Source organism: Buteo buteo, chromosome 18 (assembly GCF_964188355.1).
Source record: "Buteo buteo chromosome 18, bButBut1.hap1.1, whole genome shotgun sequence".
NCBI lineage: Eukaryota > Metazoa > Chordata > Aves > Accipitriformes > Accipitridae > Buteo > Buteo buteo.
The window spans coordinates 23,285,877-23,304,961 of NC_134188.1; the positions used below are offsets into that span (position 1 = coordinate 23,285,877).

Sequence of the window (19,085 nt, forward strand, 5' to 3'; positions counted from 1 at the left end):
GGGTTGTCTGAGGTATCCTACTGTTCTAAGGAGTAGAGTTAAGACTGGCTAGATTAATCACATTAATTATTTCAACATTAACACTCAGTAACAAATGGCTTTTGCCTACAGATGATGATTTATCATCTTAGGGATGTTGTACCTAAAGGCAAGGTCCCTTCACACATAGGATCTTGACTGGGAAGGACTAATGAAACATTCCTGTAAGAAGCAAAGCAATTTATCATCTCATGTTCCTGGCTCTGCTATTTGCTCTTTTTCCAAGTGTCCACAAGGATTTAAAACTGCTCACCACCCCCAAGGACCATAACTACAGGGAGAGAAGTCTCACTTCATTGCCTCTACTCTAAAGCTATCAGGATTTCCATATATGCAGCATGGGCCTCAAAACTAATAAAGACAGAAACCATCTTTATAATTAGGGGTACTGACTGTCTTTGACTAATTGCCGTGCTACAAGTTCAAAATAGTCCATTTTAGGGTCTATATGAAATATATTACATAAGTTAAAATATAGATAATTAACTTCTGTACATTGTCATTATATGTACCTTCATTCTGGGGGGCAGAGAGGAAGGATAAAAACATAGATTTAAAAAAAAGTCTCTTCTTCCTCTAATGAACCAGCCCCAAAGCCTTATACAGATGTTACAGCACTGACCCTCTTGTTGCTGAAATGGACAGAAATAATGGTGCTCCTATTTTACCAAAGCTTTTTACATTGGGTAGTTTCTAAATTCTGTCCCTCCTTCACTGTGATAAAGAAAACAGTTGGTATGGCACAAGGTGAAGCCAAGAAGCTCCCTTTCTCTAGGGAAAGGAGAACAGCCTACCTCCTCACCAAGTGTAGCAGTTTGTGACAGGTCCTTCTCTCAGATCTGAGTGAAAATAATAAAGCAAGTTTCATTTCTAAGCTTTGAATTGCCCTACGAAAACCTGAATAGAAATACATGGAATATACATAATCTACTGCTGGCTGGCAAAGATGCAAAAACAGTTCTTCTAGGCCTGTAGGTTATTAAGACAACCCGCTCGCAAAAACCTCTGGCTATCAGGAAATGAATCACTAAATCTCAATCAGGAGATAAATAGCCATTTCAGGGAAGTAATTGTGATCTCAAGAAGCTCCTACTTACTTTGCAGCACAGGTGAATTGGGAATTGGAAGAAATAGTACTACCACCTTCAGCAGAAAAATCTCAAAGTAGTGCACAAACATGACTGGATGAAATCCCATAGTGCGCTAATAAGATAGATGCTATTCACCTCTTACGGCAGACTGGAAAATAGCACGCAGCAGTTGCATGCCCTGCTGAGGTCTCCAAATAAGTCAGCAGGGGCTCTGAGAACTGAACCTAGGGCTTCCAGCTCCTGCTCCAGCCACTGCAACACCAGGAACAACGAAGGATCAAGGTTTCAGTCCTGCGGACACAAAGGTAACAGCAGGCCAGTTTTGCTGCTGGTGTGAGCACGTAGGCATGTGTGCAATAGCTACATACAGAAGCCCCTACATTTCAGACAGGACTTTTCACTTGGAAGAAGTTAGATATGCGCAAACAAGCTCAAAGTATCCATCCATCTACAGTGCAAGTCACCTCCTTGGGCTTGTGATTAAAGGTATCCTTCTTTCAAGAGAAACACAATAGCAGTTCCCTCTCCGGTGTCTGTCAGAAGAGAATTAATTCACAAAACTGATACTTTTTTTAAAAAAAAAAATTTTAATAATAAATGTTCAACATTTTAAAATTACATCTTAACTCAAAAATCATTAATTTTTTCACAAACTCTTGGAGATCAGGGTATTAACAATATAAAATATTTCTTCATTTAAGACAGAACAGCTGATAGATAAAATGATTTGTGACTTGCAGTACTGCGCATTCAAGATTGCAAGTTCATAAACCTACAAACAAACAGAATTATTTCTTCAATAAAGTGGAAAATCATAAATTGCATGGAACGTTAGATTCTTGCATGCCACCACACCAGTCCCCTAAAAGTGAGGAATGTTGCTTCACTGTCTTCACAGCAACTCAGGGGCTACACTGTCTCCAATTTTCTTCAGAAGAAATATGCAGCTTAAAAGAATTTAGGAGTGGAAAAGCTCATACACATGCTGAGCAATTCCCTAAAATTATGGCCTACTGAGAGACTACTGATGACTTAGGGAAGATGGAGCTGACTTCTTTAAGAACGTCCATTTGGTACTCTGTCACACATCAACTGTATCATACCAATATCTGCTTCTATATAGCTCCATGATTCAAATTAATAAAGTTCAAGAAGCATGTCTTTCCCCCACTTCGGGACATTTTTTTCTTCTCCTGTCGATGCTTCTAAATTATGTTTCAGGACCTCATCCAGTAGTACATAGCTTTTTCCTCAAGTGGAAGTAATTCAGGGACACAAACATGCAGGCTGGTCTTTATGTCCACATTCTTTATAGCAGAGGTATTGAGTTCTCCTGGATGTTGAAAAGTGCCATGGTGCAAGTGCTGCAGCAAACTGGAGTAGTCAATAACGGTCCTTCGGTGCAGGCTGACGACTGAAGATGAACTGTGAAAAATACCAGAGTAGAAGAATCTGTCAAAGAATGAATACAAGTGCATTCAAAATTAAGCATAATATTTTATTCTCTTATGTAAATAAAAGCCATTCATTAGGAATTCAACACACAGAAATCGCTAAATAGGAGACCTTGTCAAACCCATGCACACACTCTGTACTTACTAGGGGCAATTAAACCTCACAAGGTACTGAGATGATCTTACCCAGTGCTGTTGTGACCTTCTACATCCTACTAGCTCCAGTAGGATTTAAGAGTGCTTAAGAGTCCCGGGAACAATCATTCCCTTTTTAAATAGTTGCCTTGACTTATGCAGCCAAAGAATATTTGCTTCCTAATTAAACTTTCTTTGCTACTCTCTTTGAGCTGGGTTGGAAACACCACAGCCAGATTCTACCATCCCACCTTCCCAAGAAGTTCACACTAGGTAGTTTTCCTCTACATGAACTTGGGAAGACAGTATCTGGAAAAAATAAAAAAAAATTATGTGATACTGTGACACCTCCCTATCTGGAACAAAACTATGGCAGTGCAGCACATGAAAATAAGAAAGAGAATTGGTAACATAATAATTCTTTCTGAAAACTGACTGCATAGAAGTCTGAGTTTGCTTCAAAGATGACTTTATAGACTATTGAACCAGTTGACCATCCCTCCATACTAGCCACATCCAAAACTACTCAATTAAAATAGGAAACTTGACTGAGGGAAACAATTTCATATTTAAATAGATGACTAATGCTCATACATTAGTAAAGGAAGACTTTTGCCATTTTAAAACAGCTCTAATGAGAAGCAGATCCTTCTCCCTCCTTCTTAGACCTTCAGCAATCATTTGGAAGGCAAGATATATTTTTCTGCATATTCTCCTCTAACCAGCAGACCTGAAATCAATGGCACCAGCAGAACAGAGACGACACCCTTATTTTTTGTTGTTGCTAGTGAAAGTTCTTCCCATTTAGATTATTAATTTCTCATCCTCAAATAAAGAGCAAAGTCCAGACAGTAACTGCTAAGCCCATTGCCACGCTAAAGCACCAGATCATTTGGCAAGCATGCAACCTCAGGAACGGGGCTGAGTGCTGAGAAGCTCCTGCAAGGCTGTGCGAGAAAAGGACTGCAGCCATTGCTTTTTCCCATTCTACCTGCACCCCCTTTAATGGTGGAGAGAGATTACAACCTCATTTTTCTCTGCCTCCTAAAGTGGAGTTTGGCTTTACAAGTCATGGGATAGAGGTATCTGCATGGCACCCAGGCATGCCATGGAAAAGGTACGGAAGGTGTTGTACCTTGCTCTAGGAAAGGCAAGTCCATTGATGGAGGAGGGAACATGTTCCGTCTCTCTGAGCTTGTAAAAGTTTAAGCAGCCTGCTCTCAGAGTAAGTGTGTTTGAGCCAAGACTAATAGAAGCTCCTGTGCAATGTTGTTTCACATGCCCGTGAAACACGCCACCCCATCTTGCAAACTCAACACCTGCTTTAAGAACTTGATAAATCTTAGAAAGGAGGAGAAGACTGGGTGACGCTAGCACAGCTGCCTTTTGGAACAACTGCCAAACCAACCTGTCCGATAACTCTTTCTAGGACTACAGTCACACACACAACCATCTTCCCCCAAACATCTCTTCTGAGCAGAGCTTCCCACAATCCCATAAGAACAGCCAGAGACCTCTGCTGTTCCCGTGGGATTTGGGAAGAAACCACGGCCAAATTAACATCAAAAGGAGTTTTACAATAACATCATTAACACTCTGTTACTGACAAATTAATTACCATTGATCATGTTCAGATACTATATTGACATACTCCAGCCAAATAACCTAAGATAGCACCACAAGTAAAATGTCTAAAGTGCCAAGTTAACACCACAGTGCATTACAGAGGAAAGTTTAACGATTATAAGACTGTGTATTAAAAGGAAGCTTTTTCCCCCTAAGAGTTTATCATTCTACTAAGAATGTTAAGAACTGAATTCAAGGTTTAAAAGCTAACCAAACCAATGAGACAAAGCAAGATGTTTTCCTATCCACATTATACTGAATAACGAGTCTTCCCCATGCAACAGCTCCACCTAAAATCAATCATTGGCAAGTAACAGAAGCGTGGGGTTTTTTTTCCAAGAATCCTTTTCTGCTGCTCTTTCCCACGGCAGTAGGGTGCCTAAAACCCTCCACCTCGTTTGCTCCTGTCTCTGTGTTTCTCATTACCCCGCTGTTCTTGTCCCATGATACAAATGCACTTTCTCAGTACTCTGAGAATCCAGGACAAATTGTAGGATTAATCTTCTTCTGCCACAGAATATATCAGACAGTAAGTGGATTAAGTTTCCATATCCTGCCTTATTGATGTCTGTTAGCACGGATTAAGAGAATAAGATTGGAAACAGTAGATCACTTTATGAGACAATTTCATCTTTGGTTTCTCTGCCTGCATTTGCCCAATTATTGCCAGTTTTGATTCAGTGGTGTGGACATCAAACCATCAAAAATTGCAAATCAACAACTGGAAAGCCACCATATGGCAGTGTCTTTGATTAGTGGTCACGAAATCATGACTTTTTTAAAGGTGCCTATGAAAGTTTTGCTGAACATCCCTGAAGGACTGTATCTTTTATTTTCTCTTCAGTGCAATAGGAAGACTTAAATTAGGCAGACTTGTAAACCCTATTACAGTTCCAGTAAGTCTTCAAGAACTGTAGCAAGATGTCAGACCAGTAAGCAAATAATAAGTGACACAATAAAAGAACAATGTTTCCTGGAGCAGGTTCTTCTAATTCTATGAAGATTAAAATTTCACATGTAGTCTTTCCTAAGAAGTGAGTAGTATGTCATGCAAGTGCGATGTAGCACTACCTTTTACAGAGTTGTATTTGAATTCCTGAAAAAATAAATTTTCTGATTTTGTGTGGAGGGAGGGGGAAAGAAGGCCCAGAGTTAACAGCTTGTATTGAACAAATGTAGAAGACAAACACCTAGAAGGTGGGTTTTAAAACAAAGACCTAAGGGAAGGATATAGTGTGCAATTTCTATCAGAAAACATAAAAAGAAAGAAAAAGCAAGTGACACTACAGGAAAGAAATAACCACAAGGCTTTATGCGTGCATCACTTGGATGATGAGAAGCATTTTGAAAGGGTTATGTTTAGATACGTGGTACAAACAATCACAAGATAATCTCATAGCTGAACTGTTCATACTGAACTGTTAATGGAACTTGTTTAGAAGGGACAAGAAAAAGGGACACTGCAGGGCACATATTAATAAGTTGGTCTGAGGGACCAAGGAAAAAAAAAATGCATGTTTGCGGTCTGCTTTGAGACAAGAAGAAAGAAAAGATTAAAAGTTGCAAGAATGAGGACAGTAAAGTCAGAACAGTAAATCTAAGGCTTCAGATTTCTGATTTGTGAAGAGACTGCAATTGCAAATATACCTCTGGATAGCACACCAACACCATCTGACCCATGTATGTATTGCTAATCATTGCTCTAGGAAGTCCAGATAAACTGGACTTATTTATCTTAACCAAGAAGCAATAGCAAAGAATAATGCAGAGCTGAAGGGAGTGAAAAAAATGAATTTATAGCAATATATTATCCACGGAAGTAAAATATCTTTTAATAATCACTTCCAAATTGGTAACTGTAATAAACAGGAGCTAACAGAGATATTTAATATCAATTATTCTTCACAGTTTATAAATAATATAAGGAAAACAGGGATTCTTCCTGGGGAAAACTAGCGATGCATTATCTCTAAAATACAGTGGGAGCAGAGAAGGTGGCTTTGTAAGAAGGTAACAAACACACAAGTACTTCGAGTTTCTGCTTCCCGTTTGTATTAAGAAAAATATTTGAGCTGTACTCACTGAACGTAATTACAGATGCTTTCAAAGATCTTTAAATATTTAACTACTTAATCTTCACAATATCTCTATTAAATAGATGTTTCTTTGTACCCCCAATTTACGTAAGAGAAACATCTTTTAAAGCTTATTTTTAAAAGGGGTTTTGTTTCTTTCATGTGGTGCTGGAAACTGCAAAAAAGGCTGTGTAGATGCCTTTGCAGGTGCAGCTTTGTAGATGCAGACACAAATGAGAGGTTTTCAGCTCTTTGATTATTGCTGCCAGTCAAGCCAATATTCACTACAGGCTTCAAAACGTGGATGCAATTAAGTAAAAGGACAAAACCATATCTGCAAATTCCCAGTCCAGCCTGAGGCTCCTTCGAAGTTCAGCGTGGAGAAGAAGGGCCCTGCTCACGACTGCACACCACGAGGACTTGGCTGTGCCAAGAGCAGACTTTGCAAGTTCTTGGCACTTCACCTCCAGCTCAGTCTATTGATGGATGCTGCTTTTCTGAGCCAAATTTCCAAGGCAGAGGGAAGGAAAGGAAAGCAGCAGGATTATTTTAAACTTGACATTTTAGCAGAGAAAATGTATAGAATTATTGGAAAGACTTGCAACAAGCATATAATATTTACCCATAGATTTTGAGCAAAGAGTTACTGATTGATCTAACACTAGCTTGAGAAGCTCTGTACAAAAGAATATAAAAATAGTATAGCTAGATGAATGAACTTGGGTGTTCCTAGGGCATACTATTTTTTCATAGACGACCTGAAAGATAAGTTACCTGTACCTTAATTAAATTTTTAGAAGTTACCAAATGAAGAGCTGCTGCCAGACAATGAGAGAGAACAAAAGGAGAAAATGGGACTTCTACTCCCAAAGTTCTTGCACACAACTCTGCTTAGTCTTATTGGGTAGTCTGCTTGAGCATCTGATGGCAGAGGCTGAATCTTAAATGAGATAATATTTAATCAAGTTTAGTTTCACTTCAAAAAATAAATGAAACATTTCCAGAAAAAATAAAGCCTAACAATGTTTCATTTTAAGCCCAACACTACCTAGCAAGGACTACTGGGTGACACAGAAACACAGAGCGCGCACGCAAACACACACATGCACGCATGCACAAAAGTCATTCATACTGCCAAAATAATAACTGTAAAAGTGCAGTGTGGTGCAGGCCTCATGGCAATGGGAACAGTTATATTGGTTTACTGAGTTGTGGACAGGGCAGGCTCAGCCTGACTTTGAAACTTAGGATAAAACTCAGTCAACTTGAAAAAAGCAAAAAACAGGCAATAATAGTCATGTAATAATAAACCTCACAGAATAAAGTAATACACAGTGATTAAGAATATGGGATGAGACTTTACAGAATGATATGCAATGCTGCATAAAGACTAGTGAAAGTAACTTAATACATACAAAATTGTAACTCTGCAAGTATTTGGCAAAAATGAAAAGCCAGGAGAGGAAATGTTTGCCATAGTTGCTAACAGCATTGCAGTTACAGAGGAAAAGATTAAACAGAGCCTGGCTGGATAGTTCCTTCACAAAACTGATCCTCCACAGTCAGGAAATTTAGAAAATGGATACAGTGGATGAAACCACGGGCTAAGTTTGCCCAGGACCATTGTTCCAACAGCTCCACTAGAGAGCTTTAAAGGAGTGCTTACTCTGCTTCAGAAACTCTTTTGACTGGTGGCATCACTTCTAGTCAAGGAGAATTACTATGTCCTCACTATCTGCTCCCCAGCTGGACCACTGACTGGTTGGCCAGTGCTACAGTACCTGTGCAGTGAGTGACAGATGCTATTATATCAAAATTCTCAGCTCCTTGTCCCAGAAATAGCATTTTTCACCTACTTTGGACCCACATGATTAGAGAAGATAATGCTCCAGCTTTTTCACTTCCAAAAACTTAAAGCAGCCATAAAGGTATCTTGACTGGCCGATATTAAATTGAATTTAGAGCTGATTTTCTTTGTTAGTGTCTTTAAGTAGCCAAACCATAGCTACGAATGAATAAAAGCTCGCCTGCTTTGTACTGATGTAAACGATGACCTGAGTCACGAGGCTGAATAGGGTCTGATATCTGCTTGGAACAAAGCGGAGGACTCAGTGGTATTTACTGTTATATACACACGTGTGGAAGTATCTGTATGAAGAGATTTATGACCCTTGCTACACCAGCAATCCTTGGGCCAGATTTCTGAAGGCACATAAATAAGCAAGCGATATGGCTAGTGGGATTTACCAAAGCATATGTAAACCTTAAGAATTCAAATTCCACCAAAAGTCAGTGTGTGCAAAGATATTTTATAGATCCTAGTAGGTGCTCTCGTGCAGATACAAGTGCCTAAACACCTTTGTCATTCTGCACTGAGGTCCCATGAGGTTGCTATGAGACAATATATACCACACCATGATTTCTTACAAGGCAAAAACATCTGGAAGCTGTAAATAAGTAAGATGTCAAGTCTTTGGTCCACAAATCCACTTAAGCTGAAATTAGTGGCACCTAGGGACCTATGTTTTTTTGTGCATCTGGCCTAAAATTCCTATTTCATGCCAAAGTTCTTTGTCATAACAAAAAATTGATGAACAAAGTATCAACAAATACACAGAACTGTCCCTAGTTTGTTCCTCAGATGTGTGTGAAGTATCAGGTAGGTTACTTAAAAACTGACCAAGTTTGTAGCTGCTCTGTCTTGTTTAGGGATCCTTTCTGGAATCCAGTCTGAACTAGGTTGAGCAGAGTCCCACCATCATTGCTTCCAGATGTTCTCAGAGCAGTGAGATGGTTTCTATACGATTAAGTAGCGAACAGCTGCCTGAGGGAGCACACTGCATCAGAGATGACACTTTTCAGTGATGTAGAATCGAAAAGCTGATCCATTTGTTTGGCCCAGACTGAACTTCATGAAGGATTCAGCTCTGTGCCTCACTCAAGTAACTGAAGTTCTTCCAGAATATTTATTCTGAAATTTTTATCCTCTGCCTTCTAAGGTCTTCCAGAAGGGCAAACTAGTGGTCTTATGCCAATTTCTGAACTTGATTAAGCCTCGCCGTTGCTGTTAGCTCATTTCAAAGTGGAGTTTCATAAGCAGATGGTCCTCCCTATAGTGCAACCATCTTTGCTGAACCTTTCTAGGGGCATTCAGCATGCTGGGGCTATAAAAGGACAGATTACTTCTAATGTAAACCTGATGTAAAAGCAGAGCCTTTCAGCAGACATAGAAATAACGTATGATTACAGAATGCTTCAAGAAGCATTGGGATGTTCCTACTACTAGCAATGTGTCTACTACTAGCTAGAGAATCATTAGCATTCATGAAAGACTGATTCAGAAAGAATAAAGCATCACCCCAGATGTAAATGACACTGCTAGAAATCTTTGTCACCGAACCTGTGTTGAGTTAACCTGATTACAACTTTGAAAACTGTTGACTCAGCATAATGTCTCCAGTTTAACAGGTTCAGGGTCAAAGCCATATGCTCTGACAAGGGTGTGATATGAAAAACACTCCCCGTGACATGGTACAGAAGCACAAATCTGTCTAATGCAATCTGAAGACAGGCGCTGGTAGGCAGTGATGATCAGCTGGCAAGCAGCTATGTCTCAGGACAGATAAGGTAGGAAGTGTTCAAAAGTCAACATATGCCAAATAGTACCATCTTTCTTCAGCCAGCTTTAATTATTGAATACAAAGGAAAACTGTGGCAATGCAAGGCACTATTGCGTGGTAGCTATGGGAAATGTTGGCATTTTAAATAGTGGTTAATAGTGTTCTCAGTTGCTTTTAGGAGAAACTAAACAGATAAATCTTCCCACATACAAATTTTATCACTGAGTTTCCAGATCTCTCAAAGAAGATGCTGGCACAGGCTTCATTGTATTTTATTTCAGTCTGTTGTGAATGCACTGAGTGGCACAGGGAGAACACAAGCACGATATATTACTGAAGGACATTTGAAGAGTGAGAGCACAGCCACTTTGCTACTCGTACAGCTTTGACTTACAATGTACAGAGGGATACATTCAGAATTGTAAGTATAAGGCTAACAGGCTCACTGAAGATAGGGGATGGCTGAAGGGAAGAAAAAGCGATCACAGAAAGCAAAATTCAATGGCAGAGCAAAAGTATAGTAACTGGTTTGAAAAGAGTTTTGCGTCTCCGTGGGGCATGCATATGTGAGTGGAATGTCTTGAATCAGAAAGTGTTTTAAGAAAATTAAAGCATTTTCAGATTTTCAATGTCCTCTAAATGACCAAAAAAGTCAAGGTCGCACCCATTTAGAGCATTCAGCAACACACACACGTGCACACACACGCAAAATAAAAAGAAGTTAGCAAAGCCCTGGTGCTGTGAGATGTTGAATATTTGGTGAGAAAAGCACAGTGCATACCACAGGAGCAGGTCACATCAGTGCAAACTGATACAAGTGCAGGCTGCAGAGTTATCTGTGACGAGTAATTCTGCAGTCAGGGAAGTTGCTCCACATTTGTATCACCGTAAGAGGAGAAATGAATTTGTTCCACTATTTCCAGCTACAACCAGAGAGTGAAAATATCAGCTCAGAGACACTCACACTGAAAAAAAATATCTATAGCCTACATATGCACAGAAAAGCATAGGCACAGAGGCAAAAACTGACAGGTATATTTATATCGACACGTAGGGTTGATTTTGAGATTACGCTCACCAATCCTAAGACAGATAAGTCATGCCAGTCATATCAAGTGATGACTCCAAAACCATCAAGGTTACACTTAACCAAAGTTCAGGGTAGCCCATTACAGAAAGCAGGGACATGCACTGGGGGGACTGCAGCCGGTTGATTTTTCCCAGTAGTAAGTAGATCAGATATCTCAAGGAGGGAAGGGCAAGGAGGTGAAGAGGGTTGAACATAGTCTTGTCCATGGGAAGTCAGCAGAGATCCGAGGTGTAAATTTAGTGGGACCTCATGGTCAAACTGACTTATCGGTATAGTTACAAGAGCATGGGATAAAGGGAAGGATCTGGGATGGGGGCAGACAGCTCAAGAAGTACTGCTCGGTTCACTAGCAATACTGAGAAATTCCTCTACAATTCTTCTTCCACACATGGCACCCTCTCCGTAAACCCAAACATCGTGTTTAACTATGACCTATCTGAGAGAAAAAGCACAGTCAAACCAAAACCCCCCAAACCTGGCTTATCAATGCTAGTTTGAAAACTGTGAGGAAGTGCAGTTTTTACTAGGATCAATCAAAAAGGCAAAATTCAAACAAAAAAAGAAAATAGTAGTGAAAACATGTCTATTTTACTGCGAGTCATTGAAATTTTGCCATATGATTGAAACCAGAACTGGATATCTTTTAGATTTTGTTCTCTGATTTTTCAAATTGTTTACTTTTCTGTTTCGAGTTATATTAAACCACACAAATTTGTCAAGACTCCTGACTGATTTCTCTTCCCTTAACTGCCCTGAATGATGTACTGAATGCTACAAATGAAACGGTTCAATCCTTTCCATTCTTTAACATAAAACATCTCAAGTAAAATAGAATGTTTTCACAATTTTTACACAAAGCATTTTATTTTGACCTTATGAATATGAAAAAAAATCATATTAGCACTTCTGAAATGAGACATTTTGACTGTTCATGTTTTTTTATATCACCTCAGGCTGAATTACAATTCTGAACTCCCAGTTCAGAGCCCCACTATTATAATACCTTTCCCCACAGTTCCTGCCGCATAGGCTGTCACTGACTCCTTAGACAGGGGTTTCTCCCAAAAGTAATCTTCTTACAGCTGCAAAAATATCTCCAAAAATGTCTCTAGGCATAACAAGTTCCTTACTTACAGGCAACCACCACAACCTGTGGCAGGCAGGTATCATGGTCTCTATTTTGCAATTAGGGAAACTGAGGCATGCATTTCAATGTTTTGCCAGTCTGAAGGTTTGTGGCAGAGTCCAGTATGACAGATGGGGACAGGGATAAGTAAGAATCTACAAACTTACTGCAGCCATCCAATTCTGTATGATAAGAATTAATATTAATGTAGGAGAGGGGGACAGCCTGGTTCTTTCTCATGACTGTGAATGTTCCAGCAACTCAATACAGACTATGACAAATGATAATGCTGACTTCAAGGAGTCTTGTGAGGAAGCAACATTCAATTGCTTTCTGCAACTGCAAACAACCTTTGTTACGCTGGGGAAAACCCAGTGTATCTTCCAAATGCATTTTACCCACCATAAATAACAACTCTGAAGTGATGCATTAAAAGCAAGCAAAAAGTGTAAGCCAGAATGATTTACACACAGAACTCCGTGACAAGCAAACGCAGAACTTTGGCTTTCACTTATCTTGTGACTAACTAAGATGCATTTTTCTCTGAAGGGCTGGATGTAAGGATTTGTAGCAGAAATAATAAGGCATAAAATATAGTCTGGTTCACATCCTTGTCTATCCTACTGTTTGAGGCGGGGGGGGGGGGGGCAACCTATACCCCTACTCCTTTTTTATTTTGTCATTGACCTTCATTATTTGTTCAAAGCTCCTAGACATCCAGCAGCCCAGTCAAGCAGGAGCTGCAATGGAGGCCCCAAAGCCCTTCTCAGGAGGTCAGATGGTGTTCCCAGGAGACAGTTCCCACTTAGACTCTTTGGGGAAGGAATTTTTTAATATTTTTTAATAAATGTTTTCACTGAGAAAGAAGCAGTCCACCTGAACCCAGGAGCTTATGGGTCTTGCATGGTTTTGGCAGCAGCTGCGGTCAGACAAACGGGTATATCTAACGTCTCCTGGAATGCTATTAAATGCCAAGGGAATCATATAATACTATCCTAGGTAACTTCAGTAGTTCTCCTGTCCTAGTTCTTTACATTGAGCTGAGCTGCAAGAATGGAATCCCTAATGTGTGTCCCATGCTAAAAGAAAGGCAGGAGGCAAGTCAAGAAGAGTGTCTCAGGAGAGAGGAATACAGTAGTTCCTTTTTACATGGTCAACATGAAAAAATTATAATGAAAAAATCTGAATATTCTTGTACACTTGGTAAAAGAGAATATCTATTAATGGTACACCTTTCAAATGAGACTCAGCTCACTGCAAGGAAAGACTGCTGTAGTGTAGTGGTCTATAATTGAGCTAGTGGTCTAGATAAGATTTTTACCCAATGGAGAGAAATAGACTCTTCTGTGACAGGATTCATCTCATCCTGAGAGGATGGAGGAGATTGAATGATTCACACTTTATAAGAGGTTATTTCTTTCCACCGATAATAAAAGGACCTCTAGACAACCAGCTCAGAGGAGGTCACTGCGGCCTTCCAAAATCTGGAACGATGAAGCTCACCCTGCCATTATGACTTCAAAATCCGTCAGTCACCAGTAAAACTCATATTGTGGCAGGACGATACTCTTCTCCTTCACTATCCATCATTATTCCACCTCATCCAAAGGCAGTTAGACCATTTACACACACATATACACATACATACACGGAGTCTCTCTTCACTCTCAATCTTTACTTTGCAAAGTTCTGCTTCCTTTCAGATAAAAATGAGAAAAATCTGAAAAAGATTAAATCATCTAAATTGAGATGCTATGTACAATCATTCTCATGCCCTCCTTTCACTTATGCATTTCATTTTCTTCTCTTGGACATTCCTCTTCAAAGTTTTAATCTTATGACTTTTCTCTCCTTCACTTTCTATTCTTTTCCCCTTTTCACCTTTTCATTTTTTTTTGCCCATGTTTTCTTCTCCTCCTCAGTGGGCTGCTTTTAAATTCAGTTTCCTCAGGCCATCTCTTTTACCTTTTTGCCCTGCCTTCTTCTTTGAGTTCTTCCTCTGCCCTTTTTTTCTCTGATTTCTCGGTATCCTTCATCAAGACTCTGAGAGTATTTCCTCAGGAATCTCTCCCAGTCTTATTCCTGCCTGTTGCTGTTACATGGAAGAAGTTAGGAAGGCCTAGCTATCCCAAATCTATGATTCTGTCTAAACTTTTTAGTTACTATCCTAACTGGTCTCAGTGACATGCATACCTCTGCACCATTTAGATGTTTAGACTAAGCATATTTTATATCATGATGCACAACTATAAAATACAACATAGAATCATGGAATCAGAATGGTTTGGGTTGGAAGGGACCTTAAAGATCACCTAGTTCCAACTCCCCTGTCATGGGCAGGGACATCTTCCACTAGACCAGGTTGCTCAAATAATCAGATATAAAATATAAACTTCCATGGATGGAGACACTGAATCAGAGAGAAGGTGATCTTTGTTAAGTCAAAGAGCTATTGAATAGCCAGTATACTGCAGGAGATACCTGGTCTAAGATATTAAGACCCCTCATCTTAGCTAAATGACTGAAAATATATTGAGCAAGTATGAGGGGAAAAGAAGTACGTATGTTGAGGGTAAATATTAAACCCATTCAGATCCTTTGAGGGACTTGCTAAAGATCAGGTCTGATAAGCTAATGCTTTCTGCTAGAAATAGGTTCCCTTTGATGCATGTAAACCTGAAATGTAAGACATGCACAGATAAAAGAATTCCTTAGAAGGTGTGCATCAGGAAAGCATTTAGAGCAAGTCTGCAAGATAAAGGCAGACAGAGACCTTTCTGATTTAATCTGGGTGTAAGAAGAGTAAGTGTGGGTTTTATTTCTTCACTTATGTTTGTAGAAATATTCACTTCTATACAGTCCATTTGGTCTTAAGTAACCAGTTTTCACTTTATCCAAGAGCATTCTTCTGCCAAGGATGTAACTTGAGGCACTGGGTCATCTTAAGTGCTGTAGGAAAGAAATGAGTACCTTAAAATGACATGGTAAACAGGAGGGCTTTTTGACATGTAAAAAGACAATACAGAGCACAGCTAAACCAGAAGAGTCTTACAGGAGTTTGGTAAAAGTGTCCCTATAGCCTTTTTGCACTACAAACTTTCTCCTTCTCCATGCATCCCAATCCTATTTTCAGGCTCTTCCCAAACTCCCATGACTTTCTAGCAATACTTGCATGAGCCCCTGAAATCTTCATGTCACTCTTCTCACTGCACACAGATGCATCTTTTTCATTACCAAGAATTTGACCCTTTTCTTGCACAGGCTAATTCCTCTGCAAAGAGTAATGAAGTCCCTTCACAATGACAGACTATTACCTCTAGAGGTAAAGAAGAGTATGAGGAGTGCTCTGAAGTGTGCTTGTTTCATGCCCACCTATATCAACCCAGTTTGAGTGGAAATTCAGCTGGGAAACTAGCAAAGATATAAATGTGCCTACACGGAGATACATCCAGAAAATGCCAGCCTTACTTTTCAGAAAGGATATAGAAGAACTTAAGAAACAGCTGTTGTACCCTGCTAACAGCCTGTGGATAAGTGGACAACTGTTTCCTGGCCATCAGGAACAGACATTTTGTGAGGGGTCAGCAAGAAAAGCCCCATGAAGACTGTTCCACCTTCTTTGGTCTCTCGAGAGAACATTTTGGTGTCGAATTCAGTAATTCAGAATCCAAATGTGATTGAACTTAACCTTCAGTGTTGATGACAATGTGTTTAGGATGACAGAATTATTGATTTCTCAAGAATACATGTTTTCCATTAGATTAAAAGCAGTTGTTTCTTCTTAAGGGAAAGAGAAGGCTTGGTTGTTATTAAGCTTGCATTAAGAAAAATAGAAAAAGACATAGCACCAAGAGAGGAGAATACTTTCTTCAGGTATAATGAGCATTAAATTAGAAGTTTAATGATCCAGTGTAATAACCCTCTGAATTCAAGAAAGGCATGTGGTATCCAGCTGGCCAAGAGTGATTTTGACTATATGCCACCACAAATGTAGACTCACATTTAATGTCTGTGGAACCAGACCAGAACATGAACACGAATTTCACACCAAGCAAGTGCAAAACCTTGTTTAGTTTCAGATCTTTGAGTTGATATTTCACATGTTGCAACTGACAATCAGATGCCTTTCCAGCTGTCAAAATGTGACCTTATTCTCTGCCCAGCCTGGCCCTGACTGAATGACCACCGAGATGCTGAAACCTCATCTAATTTCTGACTTTCTGCTGTAAATGAACTGTAACTGAGATTTAGTAATTGGGAGTAAAGGTGCTTTTACCTCAAGAGAGAAAGAAAATGTGCCTGCCATACAAAGACTATAATTTGATTAAATGAATAAAAATACCACAGAAGAAACTTCAAGGTTGGTGAATATATTGAGACCATGAACTCACAGATTAAATCTGGGGTCTTTTGCTTTTGGTGTTTTTTAACAACCTTCTAATTTATGAAAATAAAAACTGGATATAAAGTTCCCACTGGCATGTGTTCTGTCTGTTCATACTGAGAACATGAAGTAATTTTAAATGATACCTTTTTTGTTGCTCATAATGCATTGCCACATGAGAGGACTGGTCCACAGTTTTGCCCCCTCAAGAGCCAGATGTCCCTATTAATTTTCTCAGACTATAACTTTCCATTTGTCCTCTTCATTTTCAGAGAGCTGAAAAAGAAAAGAAAGGAATATCAACTCTTGCACTTCATGACACATTGTATTCATGAATATATCTTTATGCTGTGTTACAGCCTTTCCTTCATTTACCAAATTCATAACAACGGGCAGATGCAAACAACTTTGTGCTTCAGTGTAATTACAAAAAAAAAAGGCTCTAACATTGTTTATTATGAAAATATTGTGCGACTTAGTAAAAGGATGCACTTACCGTGAGCTTATGTTTGTAGATGCAGAAATGTCTTTGATCCCTGTTACATGGGCCAGGTGGATCAGACTGCCTAATCTTTTGGGCATCCAAGGACATCATATGCAACCGCCGCTGGCAGTGAAGGGTGGGAGATGGTTCCATGTCTGCTTGCTTTCTTTGTGAAGCTATCTTGAAAATGAAGAAATTTCTTTTGCTTTTTTATCACCATCTTGCAAAAGGCACAGATGCAACTATTGGCAGGATTTCCCTTTCAGGGTATTGTTCCATTAATGTAAGAATGAATTTTGGATGTATTTTATTTTCTTTCTGATCTCCTGTCTTTTAGGCTTACTTAAATCCTAATCTAACCAATTTCCAGAAGTAGACAACAGGAATGAAAAGAACAGCAATACTGCCTCTTATTTCCCAGGATTTTTCTGTTCTGCTTATTTGTGTCCACCCTCTAGGTTTCTTCATGAAGAATCACCAGTGTTTCAGCTAAAGACAGGTTGTTTCAAAAACGGAGATGCTTAAGTGATGTATTTCCTTTGAATATGACATGTTTGAATGTTAGAACCAACTAACTACATAGAAAAAAATTTTCCCTCTCATTTCATAGGTCTGCGTTGACCAAATAAAATGTCTTGAGTACAGATGTACTGGGGGAACAGAAGTCTGAGAAAAAAAAGCAATCAAATAAACACTGCACAGAAAACATCCACAGCTGTACAGATCTGATCGTTGTTACCAAGTTTCTATAGAATTATCCACTTGCTACCTATATGGTAAGCACAGCACCATAGTCAGGATTACACTAACAAATCCAATACGGAGAGGAACTTGTTCCATTGAACACGCTTACCTGTCCCTGGCTCCTACCAGGCAGCACGTCAACCACTCCCACCAGCACGATGCCCGCACCCATGCAGAGACAGAGACACAGGCACCTATGCCCAATTAATTTATTTTCAGCTATAGTGTTGACCTTCCCTGTGAACTACCCCCAGAAAGGTTTGTGTATTCAAGTGATTCAGAGCTAAGCTCATGGAAATTTTAATTTGTAGCAGAGCTACAAGTAAAACAAAACAAATAGGGTAGAGACCAGATGAGAAGCAGTCACCCTGACTGGGAGGTAAGCAAACAGCCTCTGGCTCTAAAGAATTGGACTTCTGCAAACACACCGAGTTGGCTATTCCATCTCACACATTAATAGTTTAAGGATGGCAGCACATTTTTCGTGGTTGAAAGGATATCTGCTGGCACAGGAAGGAATCAAATCCAGAGTTTTCTGAAGAACAAGCTCCAGGCGTTGCCCAACATGTGCAGGAGGCCAGGACGCGGTTTTTGGGGGTACGGGCAGAATGGAGACTGAGTTTGCATTGTCCCTGTATCTTAGTTCACAGTCAGTGCTCTGTAACCACACTGAAAATAGCTGTGTACAACTGTATCTGAGTTGGAATTTCATTCCTCAACACTCAAAAATAATAATTAACTTCCATGAGGATGATACAGCTCTTTGGCGTATTGATAAGCCTAGATTTACTTCGATTTTGTGAAAATGTGGCTAAACACCACTATGCCCACCTTTCTGTGCATCTTTAGAGCCTGCCTCTGCTGGACTGTCTATCTTTCCTTACATTATACTGTAAGCTCCTTTAGCTATAGCCATGGAAAAATGCTTTCACAATCATTTGGGTGATCAGTATCCTTTTCAAATTTGATTTAGGCTCTTAATCAATTAAGAATCAGAGCAAGCCAATGATACTAGAGTCACAGAGCTGCCTGTGAAAATTTTTGGAGTTTGCTCTTCCAGAAAGTTCTTGGATATCTCTGATGTGTAAACAGTAAAACAAAGCAGAAAAATATGCGCATTTATAATTTACACCCATTTCAAAATTTTGTAAACAAGCATGAGTCAGGCATTGTTGCATTTTATCTTGCTTGGAGAAAGTATAGAGCAGTTGATTGAA

At 39.5% G+C, this 19,085-nt stretch overlaps 1 protein-coding gene and 1 long non-coding RNA gene across 2 annotated transcripts in view; both read right to left on the reverse strand.

Annotated features, from left to right (window-relative positions):
• The window catches only part of DLG2 (discs large MAGUK scaffold protein 2), a 1,017,318-nt gene that overhangs the window by 954,651 nt on the left and 43,582 nt on the right, over positions 1 to 19,085 (reverse strand). The gene's annotated exons all lie outside the window — the stretch shown is intronic.
• Positions 1,756 to 17,660, reverse strand: LOC142041393 (uncharacterized). The gene is made up of 3 exons (XR_012653464.1): positions 17,137 to 17,660; positions 16,787 to 16,916; positions 1,756 to 2,555 (listed from the first exon to the last, which is right to left on the reverse strand). It is a non-coding gene; the product is annotated as an uncharacterized LOC142041393 (long non-coding RNA).